This window comes from Macrobrachium nipponense, chromosome 9, assembly GCF_015104395.2.
Source record: "Macrobrachium nipponense isolate FS-2020 chromosome 9, ASM1510439v2, whole genome shotgun sequence".
Classification (NCBI taxonomy): domain Eukaryota; kingdom Metazoa; phylum Arthropoda; class Malacostraca; order Decapoda; family Palaemonidae; genus Macrobrachium; species Macrobrachium nipponense.
This window is the reverse complement of record NC_061110.1, coordinates 78471320-78482390: the sequence shown is the minus strand read 5'-3', so window position 1 is coordinate 78482390 and position 11071 is coordinate 78471320. Positions and strand designations below refer to the sequence as shown.

Sequence of the window (11071 nt, the reverse complement as noted above, 5' to 3'; positions counted from 1 at the left end):
AAGACACGTAGAAACGCCGCTGTCGCAGTAGAGGAGGTGGAAGTAGCTTGATCGACCGGCCAGAACTGAGAGAGCCTTCTTGTCCGGAGACGAGAGACTCTGGTTCAAGACAGAATCGGCAAGCTCCGATCGCGGCAAACCCACCGTCGGTTTGGGTTCCCTCTCGGGCCCCAAAACGACTCGAGCAGAGACATGGGCTCTCTGCGGTGGAGCGGCGATCCTTCCCCAGGTCGTTGTGCTGACGAATCAGTGCAATAACCTGGGCAAAGTTACTCTGAATCTCGGAAGTTACAGCGTCTTGAGGAGTAGGACCGTCCAGTCCCTCCAACAAGAGCAGCTCCCAAGACCCTCCTCCTTCAGAAGAAGGATCAGCAACAGATCCCTGACGGTTGCCTCCAATCACTTGCGCGTACGTCCTGGCTGGTCCTAAGACCATACCTGGCACGTGCGGCGTCGTGACGGGATCGTGAGCGGCGCATCTCTCACGATCACTCCTATATACCTCGCTCTTCCTGGCGTATGCCGAGGAAGTTGAAGGTATCGGAGAGACATAACTGACGCTACCCCCCCCCCCCCTGACGGTCGCCTCCAATCACTTGCGCGTACGTCCTGGTTGGTCCTAAGACCATACGTGGCACGTGCGGCGTCATGATGGGATCGTGAGCGGCGCACCTCTCATGATCACTCCTAGCTACCTCGCTCTTCCCGGTGTAGCCCGAGGAAGTTGAAGGTAGTGGACAGACCTGACGCTCCCCCCCCGCTCGCTGGCAGGACCAGCGTACGTGGGGGGCTGCAGCCGATCACCAACCCGCGGTGGGATCGATCTGCAGGCCTGGCCGTGCCGCTCACCTGTGGCGAGCGGCTCGACTGAGCACGTCGACCCCGGTCCCGTGCGTCAGACGAGCTGCTGCTGGTCACCGTATCCGCCCGGTGCCTGTGGGGGCGGCGGTCAGGTGACCTGCAGAGCTCGCTTTCGCGGTGAGACCGGTGAGCGTCCTCGCGGCACGTCAAACCGCTGGTACCAGCCGAGGCTGGTACCGTCGGTCGAGGGGACCTGGGGGACCTCTTCCCAGCCTCAACCCGTGGCCGGTCAGAGACCGTCACGTTCCACCCGAGGTACCGGCTGGTAGCCTACCGAGAGCGGCCGCTGGCCTGGCGAGAGTCACCTGAGCGGCTCTCGACAGTCTTCTGCTCCGTGCCTCGGTCATGACGCTGAGCGAACTCAGGCGTCTTAACTTTGGCTGCACGGTCACCCGAAGGAGACCGTACACTCGGAACTTCTCGCGGACGAGAAACCGAGCCGGTACCTGGCTTAGCAGCAGAGCTGCCAAGACCAGGCGAGGGTGTACCAGCGGTAGCCAGCACACCCTTGGTCCCCGTCTTCTTCTTCTTCTCAGAAGGGGAGACAGGCCCCGTTCCCGAAGGAACAGGAGGACCAGCAGAAGAACCCCCCGTCACACCGGAGTGTGACGAGCCCTTCGAAGTTCCCGAAGGAGTCTTCTTAGGGGGAAAACCCCGGTTACCAGCTGGTCGCTGCGAGAGCGGCCGCTGGCCTGGCGAGAGTCACCTGAGCGGTTCTCGCCAGCCTTCTGCTCCGTGCCGTGGTCTTGGCGCCGAAACTTTGGCTGCACGGTCTCCCGAGGGAGAGCGTACACTCGGGATCTCTTGCGAACGAGAGACCGAGCCGGAACCTGGCGTAGCGGCATCGCCGCTAGCACCAGGCGAGGAAGTACCAGAGCTAACCGATACTCCTCTGGTCCCCGTCTATCTCTTCCTTACGGAAGGGGAGACGGGCCCCGCTCCTGAAGGAGCAGGAGGACCAGCAGAAGGACCCCCCGTCCCACCGAGGTGGGACGGGCCCTTAGAAGTTCCCGAAGGAGACTTCTTAGGGGGGGAGGCAGCCTTCTTCTTCTTCGGCTTATGGGCCTTAGAAGTCGAAGGGGAAGAGGCAGCAGCAGACGAAGACGAAGATGACACCTTCCTCTTCTTCGTCAGCTCACGCAGGACAGTCGTCAGGTCCTCCATCCAGGCCGGAGTCAGGCCTATTGCCGAAGCAACACGGCCCGACTGCACCTGTCCGGAAGGACCTGGGACTGGGGAAGACACACCATGGGCAGGACCAGCATGGACAGGCGCAGGAACCAGGAGCGACAGGAACAGCAACCAGCTCAGGAGCGGCAGGAACAGCGGCAGCGGTAAACACAGAAGGGACAGCCAAGCCAGTAGCGGGAACCACATCAGCGACAGGTACGGCAGGCCCAGCCATCGCCTCGTAGAATCATCGGCAGCCAGCGGGAACCTGGGTACTGGCGGCCGGTCCAGGGGCGAGCTGCTGGAACAGCGGAAGTCTGGGGCAGGCAACACACAAGAAAACACAGGCGGCGGCGGCATACCCCTCCTCGGTACGGCGGCGACCGGCCCTAGAAGCGGCAGACGGCGTCACCGACACAGCATGGGGAGTGTAGACCAGCGGGGGGAAGCAGCATAAGCGGCCGTGGAGGTTGTAGTGGAGACCGCTCCAAGGTCACCGCCCCAGACCTCGCTAGACGCTGCAGCAGATCGTGGATGCTAGGCACGCCCTGCAGCCGAAGTGGCCCATACCTGTCCAAGGTCGTCTCCCACGGATGTAGCACCTGCGGTAGCACAGACAGATTAGTAAGAGGGGTTCCCTCACGCACGGGGGGGGAGACATGCCCCACCCCAACGCAAGGAAGAACCCCAAATACAAAAACACAAACGAAGAAGCTGAGCGGGGGGCAGGAAAGAAGACGAAGAATCGGATACCAAGGGAGTCGCGGGAGAGCTTTCCGACGACTTCCTGGCAGACCTTCGCTTCCCCTACCCCCGCACAGCAGTGAAAAGTAATATGAAAATGAAACAGAATACTGCCCTTGCGATTCACTTCATAGAACTTAAAGGGGAAAAGATCAATTCCGGGTAAGAACGGAAACTTGATCCAAATAATATGATGCTATCATAAAAATATATATGAAAATGAAACAGAATACTGCACTTGCGATTCACTTTCACAGAAAATAATCGTAAGGATCAATTCCCGGGTAAGAGCGAAAATTGATCCAAATTAAATTATGCAAATAAATAAATGAAAATGAAAAGAATACTGCATTGCGAATCCACTTTCATTGCATTTTATCATACAAAATAAAAGGCTCGTGCCGAGCGCAATCACGCTCTCGGTAACGAACGCACAGGGCAAAAATATAATGAAAAAAGTACTTACATTTTTCAATTACACACTTTCGCCCAAATACATGACTCGGTGCGAGCGTCGGCACCGAGACATAATTCAAGGGTTCAATTCATGAAAAGAGAGGAAATCGCCGCATCTACGGCGATAGCTCCATGTTGGTTCATAATTAAGTAATGAAAATGAAAACAGTGTACTTACAGTTTCATTTTCAAGTCAAACAAACCATTAGTAGAAAACACAATATAAACAAAGCATACGACGATGAAGCGGGCAGAGAGCGATGACGAACACGTCCTTCACACCCGCGGCCGAAAGCAAAAGTGATTCTTCACCTCTCGGGCGCGCGGGCGCGCGCACGATCGGACAAGCAGTTAACTACCGTTCTCCCCTTGTTCGAAGCTTACGACCGTCCCAGCTGCCGCTAGTTACCTTCCTATTGTTAAAGGACCGAGGGTTTGTATTACGTATCGGAACAACTTATAATTATAGCTTCGGGGTTTGTCTCAAGGACATTCAAAGGTCTGTCAAACACGGGCAGTTGTTGTTATTGTAAAATTAGCATAAAGGCAGATCTTTAAAAGCCACGCCAGAGAGCTCGCCACGGTGGCAAGACTATACCTTCCATATGAAGATGAAATGATCAAAGATCTGGAAGATGACGAATATGACTGCCTTGATGGCGAAGAATTCAGAGCAGTATTTGATGATACGGACACGGAGAGCGACTTTGGAGGATTTTAGTTTATTAATTTTATGCATTTTTTTTACTTTAATAAATTTTCACTTGACTGCGTATCCTAAAATAAAAATAATAATTCAAGTAACAAATGTTTCTTTTACCGAGTAAAACAAAAAGTAAAAATTCCTTCGGTATTGCGCCTTAATCAACTGATTTGGAAATTATAGATGGTTAGACTAGAATAGTTAAACATGCTGTATAAACCAAAATAATGCAAATGGCGCACGATCGCTCTTTTGTATTTTAAAATACAATAGTAATATGAGAATGCATACAATATCACTGGATATAGTGAAGTACAAGTAAAGCATGACTTTTTAAAAGATCTACTGTTTTCCTCCGGTAGTAACTATCGCAATCTGCCGATTTGGGAAAGCATAGAAGGTACACTTATTTTATACTGCGTGTATGATGCGACCCCTTTAAAATTAGCTTCAAAATTAGGTTTCAAAAGTCGCATGATATGCGAGTATATACGGTAATATTTCCTATGTTTCATCATTGGAGGGGGAATAAACTTAAACGATCTATTCGATCTTAAGGAATTATCCCTTCCAGCAATCTGCGCATTTACGTGTTGTAAAACGGACTCTGCATGACTTGAACATGGTAACTCATACGACACCTTTGTATCCTTTTTCAATCCAAACATCATGTCAATCCCCGGAAGAAGCATACTGGCAGGTGTCTCTGTGCTCCCTGAAAGGTTATTGAATTGATGAATCAAATCAATCACTCCCACATACAAAGCTAGAAACTCTTGGTTTTCTCCTTTCTCTGGTTCTACAGTGCTGTGTTCCGCCACAGGAGACGCTATCTCACCCCTATCCACTGACAAACGTCCAGGTGCTTCATGGTCGTCTGACCCTACGGCCGCGGCATCTTTGATCTCAGATGACCGCTGTCGGCTCGATCCCGAATAGTCAGTAGGAGAACGAGACCGCCTAACTCCTCTGCTCGCAGATCTAGAGCGAGAATCCCGCCTATATCTCCATGATGAAGGCTCTCTGGAATCCGAGATAATTTCCTCTCTATCTCTATTAATATCGGCACCAACGACCGTCGGGGAATTCGGCCTTGATGTCTCATCGAGCCGAACAACGCCTGCTACCAACGTATCAGGCGAGGATACCAACTGTTTATTATTCAACCTTTTAATGGGAGCTCTCTCATCCTTTCTCCGTATCTTAAAAGGTCTTACAGGCGAAACTGGTATCTGATCTTTATTCTTCATCAAACTTTCCCCACTTACCCTTGATTTTACCAACGGCAGTGTAGTCTCTCTTAGACTCTTTGTAGTCTCTGCTGGCAACTTCGCGTCGGCCATCAGCCCGGCGACCGTCGACGCTTTTGCTCGTTCGGACGCTTGTAAACGGCTTTGTCCGTTACCTTTAAGCTTACCAACCACTGACTTCTTTACTTTGTTGCTGGCCGGGATGTGACAGTCCTGGCTCAATGATGAAGAAGAATTCACTCCTCCTCTTGGCCCAAGGATCAGTCACAAGGTCCTGTATCCTCCAACGCTTGACTGGTACACGCAGTACTGCCATCGAACTTAGCGATGACGCCAAGCTAGAGGAAGAAGACGGAGAAGAAGACAAATCTTTCTTAGTTATCTTCTCCTCTAGATCTTGTAATTTCTTCATCATTGTGTGTACCAACGAGTCAGAAAGTGTACTTGGCTCGGGAGGCAACGAAGTAGATAGAGAAGCCGGTTGTGATATCACCAATCTTGTAAGGAGAGATTGTGCGGCTGCTGCTGGCAGCCCTGCTTGCGCAGCAAAACTACCTCCATCATTCTGCATCGCCGGAAACATTGAAGCTGTTGACGTTGCCGTGGCATTAGTTCCCATAAAGTGCAGGCCAGGGGGATGAGGAACATTCAGCGCAGTCAGGCCCTACTGGAATCACACCATATAATGCGAAAGCAATCTCTCCAAGGTTGGTATGCCTGGTAGGCCTAAAGCTGTCCATGTACCCTCCATTCTCTGTGCATCGAAAGCCGGCACCTGGAACAAAGATGGCGATGCTCCCCCCTCCATGCCAGGAATAACGGAGCATAATTATGCATAAAATTACCTAAAACCCCTCCTGGAGTTTCCGATAGTGAATCGCTAGAAGAAACTGAAGGAGTATGGGAAAAATCAAAAGCAGCGCCAAAACATATGGAGCAGTCTGGTGTATCACCGATACAAAAGAAGCCAATGAAGCTTGGTCATCCATAGATGGCGTCGTCTCCTTTCTCTTGTACTGGCCTTTCTCATAAAACTTTCTCCACTGTTCCACTGACCAACCACGACAAACTGAACAAGGATTAGTAATAGTACATACGTTTTCTCTGCACCTACTACACGTTGGAAGAGGATCTGTAGCCACCGAAGTTAAAAATCTTGAACAAGGAAACCCACTCACTCCAGGGCATTTGCTTTGTCTCTTCCGAAAACCGGAAGAAGCTCCCGTTGGTGAAGTAAAAATCTCTATCTCACAACTTACACACACCTTACAGATCACACCCACACTGAGAACACGCAGCGAAAGAAATTTAAAAAGTGAAAATTAATAAAATCAAGCAAACTAAAAAAACGGCTTTAAAACAGATAGAAAGTAATCCCCTCCTATCTTAAACCCGGTAGGAAAGTAACTAGCTGGTCATCAGACGCGGAGGGCATTACCCAGGTAATGCATGCCCTGTGACCTGGTATAGATGCCAATAGTCCCTGGATCTCACAGGTTTAATTTTAATTCTACCGGTTTCCAGCTTGGCGCTAGTATTATCCTAATGTTAAGACCGAAGGTTTGTTCCGTATATGAACAACTGAAGATTAACTCCATTCAATTGAATCATCAGTAACAAGTATGTCATTGTTAAATTATCAACATTATTAGCAGGAAGTTTAACCAAACTAAGATATCATTGCAAAAATCAAAACATATTGTACATATAGTAAGTAGTACAAACAGTCACCAGTTAACAGCGGGGGTTCTGTTCCCGGGCGAGCACCAATGACTGAAAATCAGCAATAACTGAAACATCACAGTAATTATGGTAATCAATGGTGTTTTAGATGCTGTAAGTGCTGATCACTGCCAATAAACTGTTTATGATGCAGATAAACCGCCTACCGACGCCAATAAACCACCTACCACCGCCAATAAACTGCTTCCTGACATTGATAAATGGCACCAAAAATCACTTACTGGTCCTGAAAATCTAATAACTGATACCCCCCATAAGCAGGGTCTATGTACCTGTTATTACTATGTCTGAGGACTGGGCATACCAATTTAATATATGGTCACTTATTAGCCACCTCATAACTTTATCTCCATCTGCAGGTAATGTAGTGCAGCACCATCTATAAAACCTATCTATTGTGAACAAGTCAATTTTAGCAAGTAGAAATAAATGTGTTAATTATTATTGTTATTATTAAGTAGTTTAACCAGATCACTGACCTAATTTATTTAGCTTTCAAAGGGCTGGCCACCAAGGCATTTTAACACTAAATGCTGGTTCCTATCCCTCTTGCCTAATTTATGCAGTAAATTCTTTATATTACAGTCTACATCACAAAAATAAATGGAAAAAACTTTCTAGAGTAATTCAGAGTATAAAACTTGATGGAAGACAAGCACAAAAGATCTGGTTAGTAGCTAATAGTGCAAAGGAAGGACATGATAACATACTTAGTGGTGAAACAATCACTCTTCTTTGAAGTGTAATTCTACTTCTCAGCTAAGCTGTTGTCCACTGATTGATATCCATCACACAATCATTAATAAGTCATTTGTTCACTGCATGAACACATTATACTAGTATTTTCTTTAGAGCTTTTGAAAATCAATAGTACTTTTCTTGATGGTCATGTTTATTTATAAAGTAAATAAAATTGATGGTCATGTTTATTTATAAAGTAAATAAAAACAAACACACAAAGTGGGTAAACATTGCTGTAAAAACTTTAATTTTAAATTGTCTGAAAAAAGTTGCTAAAATAAGGCAATAGCAAAATTTATATGAAAGTTATCCAATGTAAATAGTAAACTGTCAATGAAATTAGGTATACATTTTCTGCTAATATCTGTATGAATATGATGGAAATGCACTCATTTTAAAAAATGCATAAGTATAATTTAGCTATGCACACAATATTCTAAAAAATGCATTAGCATAATTTAGCTAAGATGAACAAACACTATGAGCTTGATGCTACTTTAAGTACTAATTTTATAACTACAATTTAACAATACTATAAGGAGCTACACTGTAGTTGAAAGCAATAGCACATCTGAACTCTTCCATCATGAGTCAGAGTATAATGATCTTGCTATAGGCTACAGTGAAAATTACATGATACATTACAATACACATATATTGTTGACCCATACACATCTTTCTGATGTCCACAAAGTAATTAACAATACAATATCCTAAAAAATACCATGTTTGAAGCATTTGCTTCTTATCACAGAAAAAATTGTCCCTCTGCACTACAATTGCAGAATCTGAAGTTCATGAAACATTAGGAAGATATACAATAACAAAAAAATTACAATGAACTACAAATAATTATACAATACTACTGTTACACATGCATTCATATCCCCCTTGTGTTCTTTAAACTTTATTGTCAGTGGTATTAAAACTTACTGTGAAAAAGATGAAGAACATGAAGGAAGGCAGCTAACTGTTATCCTATTGTCTCCCTGAAACAAAAATTTATTTAAATTAATATACAACTATTATCACCTCTCCTGATAATGCACCTAAAATTAGAATGCTCCCCTCAGCCTTGCCAACTATACACAGAAAAAATGATTGGGAACACATTTTGCTATTTTGTCATATCTAGTATTCATCATGGCCTTTAAACAAGTTCAAAACTTGTTAGCTTATCACTGATCTAGTGTTTGTGGTGTTATAAAAGTTGGACTTTTTCAGTGTTTATATATACATGTACATATAATTTGTACTGTAAGAATAAAATGCACGGTCGACAGTGCATAAACCCAAAGACTGAAGATATTCATAACTCAAGATCAGTACAATTCTTTTCTAGTATATTGCAAAGCAATTTAGAATAGAAAGGGTAACTTATATACCAGTGAAAATATGTCGAACCACATACTGTAGGGAGTAAAGATGACATAAAAATATTTATGGTGATGCTAATGATGATAAACTGCATCACTTGGAAATGTTAGCAAATTTAAAAGAGCAAGAGTGTCATGCTTCTTTCTTATTTCAACTAATTTAACTATTTTAGATATAATTACTTTTCGGAGGCCTTTCAAGAATTACTTGGTAATCATAATGATTAAAAAAGTACCCTCTTCTAATTTCTATGTAGAGTTCACATATAGTAAATAATTAAATTTTTCTTCAGCCAGAAGAATGTACTTGTTCAAGTAAAAAGGTTTTAAAATGAGAATTCCTAATTTTTTAAAATGTATTTATTTATTTATTTATTTTGCACCTCAACAAAGATAAAATTAATACTGCTGATCCTTGCATAGAGGAGAGGCTGTAATACTTCTTTGAAATTCCATGCTAATTTGTCTTGAATTTTGAACAACTACTAATATACATATACAGTACTATTTACTTGTTTGATAATGCATTGGTTGTTAAATTTCCAATTCATATTATGTTTTACCCTACTTTTTTATATTCTTATTTGATTAACATAGTACTAAGTAATAACAACAATTAGAAAAACCTATGGGTATTCCAGTTACATAAGGTTTAAAAATACCATGAATTAAACTACAAAATTCAGGAATGCAAATTTTACCTCATTCTATAACCAATTAGTATACCATATCTATGCAGTAGTGACCACAATTTTTATTCATCTATTAGTCATCTACCCAAATACTGTATATATTTATAATATATATAGTAATATATATATATATATATATATTACTATATATATATATATATATATATATATATATATATATATATATATATATACACAGGCGGTTCCCAGGTTACGACGGGTCCGGCTTACGACGTTCCGAGGTTACAACGCTTTTTCTTAAATATTCATTGAAAAATCCGCCCTGGGTTACGACACTTGTTCCGAGGTTACGACGCTGACGCTTCCGACGCTCCGAGTTTACAACGCTTTTAAAAAACACATATTATGATAAGATAAGAATCCTTTATAGTTTAGCACAGTTTCTCTCTCTCTCTTTGTATTTTCCAAGAAAATAATCACTATAATTTTCTCTCTCTCTCTCTCTCTCTCTCTCTATACTACAAAGATGTATGTTTTTTAGTATGATAAATAAATGATTTACTATTTTCAAATATTAATATTAATTTATACAGCAATAATATCAATTCATTAACCCTCTTAAGCCGGAGCCCTAAAAATCAAAACGTCTCCCGTATGCCGGGCCTGGTTTGGAGTGAGCGCGGAAGTGGAAAAAATAATTTTTTCAAAAAATTACAGCGCGCGTACTTTTGAAGATTAAGAGTTCATTTTTGGCTCCTTTTTTTGTCATTGCCTGAAGTTTAGAATGCAACCATCAGAAATGAAAAATAATATCATTATCATATGTAAATAATGCGATATATGGTAGCGAAAAAAAAAAAATCATACATAATTGTATTCAAATCACGCTGTGCAGAAAACGGTCAAAGCTAACCAGTTACTTTTTTTTGCGTTGTATTTTACACTAAATTGCGATCATTTTGATATATAATACATTGTAAAACAATAAAAGTAACACCGGAAACATATTATCACAAATGATGTACGAATTCGTAACGCGCGGACGCAAAAAAAATATTTTTTTTTCAAAAATTCACCGTAATTCTAAATAATGTTCTAGAGACTTCCAATTTGTTTCAAAATTAAAAAAAATGATTGAATATTACGATACTGTAAGAGTTTTAGATTAGAATTGCAGATTTCGACCATTTCGGACGAGTTAAATTGACCGAATGTCGAAATTTTAATATATATATTTTTTCATATGCACATATTTCGAAGATGGGAAAAAAGCTACCAACCTTCAATTATTTTTTTATTGTATTTTTTTGGATCATGAATTTTCGCACATTTTGATATATGAAACTCTATAAAAAAGGCTAATATGAAAAGGAG

The 11071-nt window shown here is 42.9% G+C and overlaps 1 protein-coding gene across 1 annotated transcript in view; it reads right to left on the bottom strand.

Moving 5' to 3' along the window:
• Positions 1-7840: 7840 nt before the first annotated feature.
• Positions 7841-11071, bottom strand: part of LOC135218109 (BRISC and BRCA1-A complex member 1-like) — a 97124-nt gene continuing 93893 nt past the window's right edge. Inside the window, exon 7 of the mRNA XM_064254255.1 lies at positions 7841-8657. The gene's annotated coding sequence lies outside the window, so the exon portion shown is untranslated. The remainder of the gene's footprint in view (positions 8658-11071) is intronic.